This window comes from Mustela nigripes, chromosome 3 (genome assembly GCF_022355385.1).
Source record: "Mustela nigripes isolate SB6536 chromosome 3, MUSNIG.SB6536, whole genome shotgun sequence".
Lineage (NCBI taxonomy): Eukaryota > Metazoa > Chordata > Mammalia > Carnivora > Mustelidae > Mustela > Mustela nigripes.
The window spans coordinates 138,834,712-138,846,830 of record NC_081559.1 but is presented as its reverse complement, the minus strand read 5'-3'; positions in this window follow the sequence as shown (position 1 = coordinate 138,846,830).

Sequence of the window (12,119 nt, the reverse complement as noted above, 5' to 3'; positions counted from 1 at the left end):
ACCTTCCTCTCTTTTTTCTGATTTGAATGTAGGTGTGATGTCTTCTGCTATGGCAACTACCTTGAAACCATGGGGTAACAAGCATAAGAACGAAAACCTAGCAAGAATGGGGAAGCAGAAAGCTGGGAAAAGTTTGGTTCCTTAATAACATTCTTGAAATTTTCTTGTTAAATTAGAAATGTCATTATGGTTTAATCCCCCTTTAAAAAATATTCTCAGCTGCTGCTAAAAAAGTAATAAAAGGAGGGAAATGATTCCAACATTGTATGAATATAAAAGAGATCATCAACAGTATTTATGCTTATTGTTTGCATCTCCCCTAAAAAGAAGAGACAGTTTTATAAATCAATTTATTTCTGTGCTTGAGAGAATTGGACTTCTTAACCACACAAGACCTGTTCCTCAAAAAGTTAAAAATAGAACTACCCTACCATCCAGCAATTCCACTACTAGGTATTTACTCAAAGGACACAAAAGTACAGATTCCAATGGGTACATGCACCCCGATGTTAATAACAGCCTTATCAACAATAGCCAAACTATGGAGGGAGCCCAAATGTCCATCAACTGATGAATGGATGTGGTATATAGATTTATATATACATACAAATGTGTGTGTATAATATTATATGTTTTATATATATACACACACAGTAACATTATATATTATATGCAATATATAATACCTATATTATATATATATATGTATGTATATAATGGAATATTACTCAGCCATCAAAAGAATGAAATCTTGCCATTTGCAACAACATGGATGGAGCTGGAGAGTATATTATGCCAAGTGAAATAAGTTAGTCAGAGAAAGACGAAAATCATATGATCTCACTCATATGTGGAATTTAAAATACGATACAGACAACCATATGAGAAGGGGGAGAAGAAAAAAAGTGGGGACGGGCAGACACAAGTGAGAGTTGATAGAGGGAGGAGGCGGGGGAGGGGCCGGATGGGTGATGGGCAATAAGGAGGGCACCTGTTGTGATGAGCACTGGGTGTGGTATGGAAGTGGTGAGTCCCTGAATTCTACTCCTGCAATCAATATTGCACTGTATGTTCCCTAACAATCAATCAATCAAACATTGAAGACCTGAAGAGACATCAGCACCAACCCTTGACTCCTTCGTGGGGCTTCCCTGACAACTCAACCAGAATGGTTTGCTCTCCTCTGCAGGTCCGTCCGGCCCACCCCCACCCCCAAGCTCATAAATTGCACTAATCAGTCTCTACCCAGTTGCTGCCATTTGAGTGCTGATGGTGTACTGGCCTGTTGCAAATGCTTCATGACATTTTCTCATTAAATTCATTCTTTATAATAAATAACGGTAGGAAGCAGTCATCGTGACCCCAGATTTACAAGTGAAAAACAACAAATCGGGCTCCATGAGGTAATACATATCCAATGGCACTCTCACAGCTAGTAGTAACAGAGCTAGAATTTGAAACCAGGTCTATTTTTGAAGTCTGTCTCATAGGGTTTGTGAGAACTCACTTCCCAGTTTGTTTTAATGGCATTATCTGCCACTGTTCCATCGGAGCTGACTTCTCTTTGTGGAAGCCATTGTGACCTCCCACACATCCTGCCTCCAGTGACTCTGAAACGATCCCCTCCTTTCCAGTCCCCTCACTACCATTCTGATTTGGCTCCTGGTAACTACCAGGCAGGGCATCACAGAAACATCCAAACCGGTCTCCCTGCCCCCAGTCTGCTCTTTCTATTGCTTCTGCTAGGACTTGCCAGAGAGACAAAGCCAAATATTTCTAGAACATAGCTCCAAACCCGTGACCTCCTTATTATAGAATATACACGCACTTCTTCACTGCCCTAAAAATGAGAAGAAACAGGGGAAAGCCCACCCCCTCCCCTGGCAGTCACAGGACCACGCCAGACTCTTTCCAGTACAAAGCCCTCATGTCTGAAGAAGGATGGTCAGAGGCTCTCCCCTAGTGAGATCCAAGCCAAGTCTTGACTTTCCAACTGGCCAGCACTTGGCCAGAGAACTTAGCCAGCCGAGGGGCTGAGAGCCACACAGAAAACTCACTGGAAATTTGAGTGTTAAGTTTATACAACCACAGGCCAGCCAGGTGTGCACTCTCCTGTCACTGAGGTGCAAGGAACAGTTCCTGGGGTCCCTGAGTTCCAGGAGCTGCTCAGCAGTTAAAGGGACCCTGCATCCCTAGCCAGCCAGATTGTCCAGGTTCACCCTGACACAGCTTCAGGCTGCTGTGCTTAATACTAAGACAGCACTGCCAGTGGTGGGGGCAGGGGGGAAGGAGAGCGTGTCTGTTTTTTAAAATTACAATTTTATATGCATAAACTGGAATAAAGAATAACTTGCTTCTTCCATCAACTTAACTATAGAAAGTACATCCCGTGGAACTCTCCCTGTAGAGGTTTACAGATGTTGGATTCTCCATTCTGCAGATCAGCAATCCTTTTCAGTATGAAAGGATCTCATAAAACTGAGGCCGTTAAAGTGCCCTTCCTGGAACCTGATTCTCCTTCCGGCTCCCTGTGCTCCCCCATTCCCAGCCAGGCCCTCCCACCTTTCCTTTCCCATGCTCTGGACCTCTCCGCATCCCACGGAGTAGTGGCAGGGGCATTTGGAAGATGAGTGCCTCCACTCAAACTGCTCCCTGCTTGCTCCTGACCTCTGCTGCCACCCATTGCCCCCCCCCCCACCTACCCCCACGTGCTCTCTCTGCCTATCCCACCAGGCATTAAGGAGAATATCATCAGGGTCATTAAGTAAAAGTCACATTCTCCACCTTCAGCCTCATGGGCAGCCATGAAATGTCCGTATGTGCACTGGGTGTGGTATGGAAGTGATGAGTCCCTGAATTCTACTCCTGCAACCAATATTGCACTGTCCCCACAGGGAGGGAAACTCTCTCCTCTTGAGCTGGGCCCTCAGCCATCTCCAGACACCAGAGAGAAGGAAATCCTATGTGTGCTCTCTTAAGAGACATCTTGGGAAAGTGGCAGCCTGAACACCTGCTCCAAGCCCCATCAGCTGACCTGAGGATGGGCGGGAAAAGGGAGAGGCAATGATGCAGCCAAGCTGCTGTCTTCCCAGAACAAGGCCACTTTAGGTAAGTCAACTTGAGCTACCTTTTTTTCTGGGAAAAGATCAGGCTGCTTTGGGAAACACAGAAGTAAATTCCATCCTCTGTCCTCAAAAAGCCTGCATTCTAGCAAAGGAGTGCAGAAGTCAAAGGGCACGCATGGACTCTTGGACTCCCCTGAGTTTCCTGGGCCTGAAGATGAGGTACACAGGCCCAGCACCATGCTGCTGAGATGCTGAGTGACAGCAAAGGAAAAGCAGCAGCCAAGCGCTGGCTGAGTCACCACCCAGAGAGCCCCGCTGACCGAACAATACATTAGAGCTTCTCCGATGACATATGCAACTGGACGGTCTTCAGCCATCAGCCTTTACAGCTCAGACCAATGTGTTTCTAATTCCTAAAGAACAGATCCTGTGTGCTGGGAACCACAGCTGCACTGCGGAAAAGCTGCTGTCTATGGCAGCTTGTTTTCAGAGCAGCGTTGGCAGATGAAAGAGAGCATGCCAATTATCCACATTTCCTAGCCTAACAACAGCCTTCCCTCCTCATGAGGCATCTGCTAGTTCCATGCAGCGCTCTCACCAAGGGAACCGCCAGGAAGTGAATTCCTTTGTATCCACTGGGTTTGGGTGAGTTTTCCAACACAGAGAGGAACCACAGCACCGGGAGGCAGTGGGGTAAAATCAGTGCTGGATAGGAAGTCCTGAGTTCTTTCTTGTCCTGGCCTGCAATAGGCTGGTTCAACAAAAATATATCTTAAAAATAAAAAAAACAGAAAAAACAAAAATATATATATATATATATATATATAAATATATATATATTGGAGGCAAATAAGAAATGAGAGAGGAGGGAGCAAGGAGAAAGAAGAGGGAGGGAAGAGGAATATGAGCCCGATAGAGGGATGTGTCAGCAGCAGCACAAGGAAGTCCATATTTAAGATGCCCAATGGGAAAACCGAATTGGACTTTGAAGGGAGAATAGAACACTTAAACTACCTTCCCTGGAGCCTTTTGAAAGCTCTGGACCTGGCCCAAGTTTACTTAAAATGTGATAGGTGTTTACAGACTGAACTCCTCTACTGCCCCCGACCCCAGGTTCCCGAGCTATAATCCTAGGTACTTCCTCCTTTCAACTGGCCAATTTATCACCAACTCGTGTCTATTCCATGTCACTGAATAGTCTTTCAATTTACCTCCCACTTCATTTCTACTGTCTCTGTGTTGGTTTGCCCCTCAAAGCTTCTCATCCATATGATAGCAAAGGCCTCCAGGGACAGGGTGGGCTCCCCTTTCATTTTTGCTACCAGAACTGTACAGGTCCCCAAAATGATACTTCACATGATAACAACCTCAAGGCACAAGTGTAAAGGCACCGTGCGTCCTCATGTGTCTTTGACTCTCTTCACCTGTGCTTTCACCCCTCCTGGAATGTTATCTCCCTCCCACCACACTTGTCCAATGCTCAAGCCAATCGTTATCTCTCCAGAGAAACACTCCCCTAACTTCCTCAGAATGAAGTACCCTTCCAATTGCCGTAGCGACCCGTAACTGTTACTTGCTTTGCCTTTTCTCTTTCTCCACTGTTGGCTCACTGGAAATAGAGACTATTCCTTATGCTCATTCCCTTCTGCAGTCTACACTTGAATTGGGCACAAGGAAGTCACTCGATAAATACCACCTGAATGAGTGAACGAATAAGCAAATCTCTCCTGAAGGAAAATGAGCTAAAACTTCAGGAAGATGTATGAGGTTTGAATATAATGAAAAACTTCTTGTTTTATAAAAACAGTTTTAAAGATGTTTCACCTCGACCTCACATCTATGAAATTGATTCAACATGTGACCTATATGTGCAATGGAATACTATGCAGCCATAGAAAAGAAATTTTCATATAGGCTACAAAATAAAACCATTATGCTTTGCTAAATCAGCTAGACACAAAAGAGCAAATGTTGTATGATTCCATTTATATGGGGTGCCTAGAATAGGCAGTAAGACAGAAAGTAGAATAGAGGTGACCAGGGGCTAGGGGAGGTAGGAGGGAGAGCTACTGTTTAACAGGCATAGAATCTGCATTGGGGAGGATGAAAAAGTTTTGGATATAGATAGTGGAGAGGGGTTGACAACACTATGAATATATTTAATGCTACTGAATTGTATGCTCACAAATTATTAAAATGATAAATATCATGCTGTGTATACCTTACTAAAAATAAAATGAAGAACAAAGTACTGATACCTACTACATCATGGATGAACTTTGAAAACATTGTGCCAAGTGAAAGAAGCCAGTCACAAAAGGCCACATATTGGATGATTCCATTTATATGAAATGTCCAAAATAGACAAATGGGCAAATCCACAGAAACAGAAAGTAGACTAGGTGATTGCCAAGGACTGTGGGAAGGGTGGGAACAAAAAGTGCTGTTAATGGCTAACAGGGTTTCTTTGGAGGCTGAAGAAAATGTTCTAAAATTAGAGAGTAGTGATGGTTGCACAACTCTGAATATACTAAAAACCACTGAACTGAACACTTTAAAAGGATGATTTTTATGGTTCGTGAATCACATATCAATAAAACTGTTATTTAAAAAAAAAACTTTTCAATTCTTAATCTACTAGAAAGGATTGCAATTTGAGAATTTAAATCTTTCTTTCTGTATCTTGGAGAGTATTAATAATACTTATTGATCTATTGATCTAAACTTGTTTAGGGCCAGGAAACAAGTAGAATTGATGGCTTTCTATGATCACTTAAAGAGTTCATGAGGCAGTTAATGAAATTCAACTGACAGGACACCATTTTTACCTACCAAGTTGAAGGAAGTCACAAGGTTTAATGATACACAGTGTTATCTGTGTTCTCTTCACAGCGCTTACTAGAAGACGATAAGCACTCTTATAAACTGTCGAGTAAAGTCAATTAATGTCAACACTTTGGAAAGCCATTTGACCATACATGGTAAAAGGTAAAATACAGTTATCCTTTTGACCCAACCATTCCTCATTTGTAAATTTATCTGGAGATATATATTTGAATAATGGGTAAGTACATACATACAAGGATGTTAACTGCCATGCTGTTTATAACAGCCAAGATATTGGAAACAATTTAAATATCTACCCACAAAGGACATGTTAAGGAGATTTTGATATTTCCACACACTGGAATGCAATGCAGGCATTCAAATTGTTGAAGTCTATATACATCACAATACACATGAAATTTTAAAAAGCAAGGTATTGAATTTGTGTAAAATGAAACTGCTTGTTGTCTACCCAGTATTCATGCTTTCCTTAATTCTTCCTAAATGAACCCTGACTCTATTCTGGGCTGCAAAGCACCTGACAAATACCCTTATTTCCCAGCCTCCCTTGCTTCTGAAGATGGTCAGGAGCCATAAGTGAAAACTGTTGGCGAAGGCCACTGACAAAACCACTTAAATGAAGCTGACTCAGCCAGGAGAGCACACCCTTTTCCTCTTTCTTTATAATTTTGGCCTGGTCCATGGATGTGACGGCTAGAACTCTGGTAACTATTCTAGAACAAAAAGCAACTTTAAGGAAAAAGCCATACTAGGCTGACAGAGCAGAATGACAATCAGGAAGCTACCATTTGTCTGCCTTCCTCCTGCCTTCCTCTGACTCTTTATGATGGAGAATAATACATCTCTGTCTTGTCGAAGCCACGTATGTGAGGTTTCTACTACAAGCAGCAAAATCTTATCACGACACGATCTTACCAACATAGATGAATATTTGGTATACGTGGGATGTTGTGACAAAGTACAGACAGTGACTTGAGGGTCTGCGGTAGAAGCGAAATGTATTTATTAGATACTCTTGTACTGCTTGAATGTCTCCTATGTCTGTATCGACATATCTTAGGGGACTCCCTGATTCAGTAGCTTCAGCTCTCTGCTAAACCTGCTGCTTTCTCTGCTCGCCTGCTATCACTGTGACACACTGGTTCCGCCACCCAGGCCAAGTGGTCAGTGTCTCTGGCTCCTCCCACCACTTCAGAGGAAACACCGCACGGTAGGGTCTGACCTCTGCCAAGCTGAGGGATCAGGTGAGGCAACCACGGAGAGGGGAGGGGCCATCACATCCCTGGGGTGAACTTCAACTTATGGAAGGACAGGAGGTAGAAGAGAGCCAGCAAAGAAATTTCTTCCTCATTCTTCCCCTGCGGGACTGCTTCGGGGTATGGTGCTTCTTGTCCACCCCTCACCCCCCACCCAGCATGAGACTGAGAAGTTGTCTCCACTCATTTGTGAAGCAGCAGCCACCGCCTGGGTGTACGTGAAGTAACACAGCACCTTCTGTGGGCTTCCCGTCTTTGCCCACCTCCAACCTCTTTCCTCACTCAGGGCACCATGTCATTGTGCCTCCCAACGAACCAATAGCACTTAAGCATTTCTTCAAGCTCTGTTTCCTAGGCTAAGGCAATATGCATATATTTCTTTTTCAATTAAAAAGAGAGAAAGAGAGAGAGAACTAGCTCATTTTTTTAGAAACCCAGCTAGCAAAACAAATGAGGGCACTGGACCCCGGCCAGTGGATTTGGAGCTATTCTATTCCATAAACTCTTTTACTGCAGCCATTAAACCAAAAAATTAAATGTAAGGCCTTTTTCCCCCCCTAACACAACCCAACCTCCTTATTTTTCTTAGTGCATCTTATTAGGCCTTTGACACAGTCTGGCAAATAGTAAAAACAGAAAGTTTAAAACCACAGTACATAAAAGGATCTGAATTTTTACTGAATGATTGAAACCCAAAGGGACAGATCCCAAAACCAAGGACATATGAGAACACCTGCCGGTGCTGTCCTCGTCTGACTTCATCTGAAACTTAGAGACCGTCACAATCCCATCATCCTGGAATCTGATCTCACAGAGTGCAGGATCAACGTGACGGACTCCTGGGCCCTGCAGCAGCTTCTATGTTGACAGGGACTCCAACATTCACTGGCAGCCGGTTACTAAGTGTAGGCCTTGGGAGCCATGTCTTTGGAGCTAGATGACCTAAGTGAGAATCCTTATGATTGCGTTTCTCAGAACTTGGAGGAATGGCCACATTCCTCCGGCATTCTTCTTCTATAACACAGCTTCAAAGTCATGAGCTTCGGTTTCTACAACAGGGAGCCAGCACTGAGACCACAGGATTATCAGCCAGACACATACAGCACTTACAGTACCAGGGTATGGAAGCCTGACCTCTGGCTCCAAGACGCCAGCCTCCACCTCCCTTCAGCAAATCGAGGTGCCCCTCGTGCAGTTGGCCGTATCGGTTGGATGTATTACAATCCAGGAACAGACAGAAATTCATTTGCACAATTATATGTTGTGCCCACACATACCAAGGTCACCCTTCCCGTGTTCTCTCTGTCCCTTAGAGTTCTTCCGTGCCAAGTGAGGAGATGGCAACATAGTGCAAGTGTTCTCAGGGCTGTGCCAGGGACCAGTTGTTGTGTCTAGGCACCAAAAAAGGCATTTTCGATATTCCAAGCACGTCTCCAGCAGAAACACTGCAGGCAGGTCCCAGGACTGAGTCTTCCCCTCCAGAGGAGAAGTCAAAACTGCTACCTGAAGAACAAACCATGAACTTGTCTTCCCATGATGACCGCAGCTTTGCTCACAACAGCCACAAGATAGGAGAAACCCAGGCATCCGTCAACATATGAATGGATAAACAAAATGTACTCTATACATAGGCAGAATATTATTCAGCTTTAAAAAGGGAGGAAATTCTGACATGTGCTACAACATGGACGAACCTTGGAAACCAGATGCCATATGAAACAAGCCAGACACAGAAGGACAAACGCTATATAATTCCCCTTATATGTACCCAGAAGAGACAAATTCATCGAGACGGAAAGCAGAACAGAGTTCACCAAGGGCTGGAAGGAGGGAGGAGATGGGAAGTTATTGTTTAACGGGTTGGGATTTCTGTTTGGGATGATGAAAACCTTCTGGAAATAGATGATGGTGACGGCCACACAACAGCGTGAATGGATGGGATGAATGAACGGACGGAATGCCACCGAACTGTACACTGACACTGGTGAAAATGGTCGGTTTCCTGCTACAGAATAACACAATTAAATTTTTTTTAAAGATTTTATTTGTTTATTTTATTTATTTATTTATTTATTATTTTATTTATTTATTTGACAGAGAGAAATCACAAGTAGATGGAGAGGCAGGCAGAGAGAGAGAGAGGGAAGCAGGCTCCCTGCTGAGCAAAGAGCCCGATGCAGGACTCGATCCCAGGACCCTGAGATCATGACCCGAGCCGAAGGTAGTGGCTTAACCCACTGAGCCACCCAGGCACCCCAACACAATTAAATTTTTAAAAATCAAGATAAAAATGTCATTTTGTAAGTGGAAGTATTAAAAATAATCTATGCCTTTAACACACATTCGTTAAGTAGCTATTACATGCTCAATTTTGAACTAGGTCTTCTGGGGGATGCCAAGCCTCATAATTGGCCAATGTCCAGAAGCAGTTGCATTAACAAGAAATGAGCATGGGGGAAAAAATAACACTTATATATGTATAATAAAGTTTAAAATAATTAATACTATGTTTACTTAATCTCTTATTTCGTTTAACCCAAACTACATGGCACCTGAACCAACCTAGGTGCTCAAAAAATTATTGGAAGTTGATACTGTTAGGTCTGTTATTATTATTATTATTTACAGATGAGGAAACTGAGACACAGAGGTTAATAACTTGCTCAACAGTTATTAACATGTGGCAATGCTAATATAGTCTAGCAATTATCAATGTCCAAGCTTATTTCACAAAATTACAACTACCTTATCATAGTGTATGGCGGCACCAGCCACTACCAGGACACAAAAATACCCTTCGGACTGGAGTAGTTAGAATAAACAAATGTCAAAACAACCGAGACCCAATCAAAAAAAAGATATATTTCTCCCTTATGTAGCAGGTAATGTGGAACCAGTCCATTACTAATAATGACATCCCTTGGGGATTACTTTAAAATAAAATCTTTTAAAGGAATAACAATAGGGATGCCTGGGTGGCCCAGTCGGTTAAGCATTTGCCTTCAGCTCAGGTCATGACCCTGGGGTCCTGGGATCGAGTCCCACATCAGGCTCTCTACTCAGCAGGGAGCCTGCTTCTCTCCCTGTCTGCAGCTCTCCCTGCTTGTGATCTCATACTAACAAATAAATAAATAAAATCTTTAAAGTAATAATGAATATGATGATAACTCTGTGGTGTGGGGAACACGGGCACTTTTGATCTTATTCTGTCATTTTTATCCCCAAGGGTACAGGTCTGTGAATCGCCAGGTTTACACACTTCACAGCACTCACCATAGCACATACCCTCCCCAGTGTCCATTACCCCACCCCCCTCTCCCAAACTCCCTCCCCCCAGCAGCCCTCATTTTGTTTTGTGAGATTAAGAATCACTTATGGTTTGTCTCCCTCCCAATCCCATCTTGTTTCATTTATTCTTCTCCTACCCCCTTAACCCCCCATGTTGCATCTCCACTTCCTCATATCAGGGAGATCTTATGATAGTTGTCTTTCTCCGCTAGACTTATTTCACTAAGCATGATACCCTCTAGTTCCATCCACGTTGTCGCAAATGGCAAGATTTCATTTCTTTTGATGGCTGCATAGTATTCCATTGTGTATATATACCACACCTTCTTTATCCATTTATCTGTTGATGGACATCTAGGTTCTTTCCATAGTCTGGCTATTGTAGACATTGCTGCTATAAACATTCGGGTGTACGTGCCCCTTTGGATCACTATGTTTGTATCTTTAGGGTAAATACCCAGTAGTGTGATTGCTTGGTCATAGGGTAGCTCTATTTTCAACATTTTGAGGAACCTCCAAGCTGTTTTCCAGAGTGGTTGCACCAGCTTGCATCCCCACCAATAGTGTTGGAGGGTTCCCCTTTCTCCACATCCTCACCAGCATCTGTCATTTCCTGACTTGTTAATTTTAGCCATTCTGACTGGTGTGAGGTGATATCTCATTGTGGTTTTGATTTGTATTTCCCTGATTCTGCCATTCTTAATATACAGCTCCCATTGTGTAGTCTAAGATGGCTGCCATGGATCCAGCCATCATGTTAACATTCTAGCCTACAGAAAGGTGAGAAGACCGAGTCAAGACTTCATCCCTTTATGTCCACTACTCAGAAGTTGTACACATCATTTCTGTGCCCATTATAGAACTCAGTTGTGTAGGCACACCTAGTTATAATGGAGCTTAGCAGTCATAATGGGACTCTCTGGCTAATGGAAGAAGGGAGGTCGTCATGAATGGACAATGCACAGTCTTGGTCCATTCACCCCTTCTATCTGGACAAAGTCAAGGACCTTCTGCTGGGTCAGGCCTCTCTGGGGACATTCTCTGTCCCACCAGTAATTCATGCCAGCAATACACTCTGCACTGTGCTTCTGTACTGTGCCATCAGCCATGGACAAAAAAATGCTGCTGTTAGGAAAATCTATACTAGGAGACTGAAGGTTTGCAAGGGAGGAAAGGAGATAGTCCCTTGAATCAACTCAATCTACTCTATACGTAACATTAACTGTGGAAGGTGAGGGAAATAGGAAACTATGTGGCCTGCAGCAACTAAAACATTCAACTCAAGTGTAGCCTGGCCACAAGGGCTTCTAGACAGCAGTGTTCTTAAGTCCAGGACTTAAGGCCAGTGCCTTCTTCATTTTCACATTCCCAGCAACCAGGATAGTATAGAGCCTACCAGAAAATAACTGAAAACAACTAACATTTGCTTGGCAATTTGCGGTTTGCAAGTCTTTATCAAAATTTACCAAAACAAGAGCAAATAGTTACCCTTATTGTACCCATTTCATAGAGAGTGAAACTGCAGGTCAGGGAGCCAAGTGAAACACTGCCCAAGAATACACAATCAGGAAAGGCAGGGCTGGGGCTCGAATAGGTTGAGGGGAATATTGAATGTCAAGATTTTTCTACATTGGCCAAGTCTTCTTTCCTTCTGAAACTATCA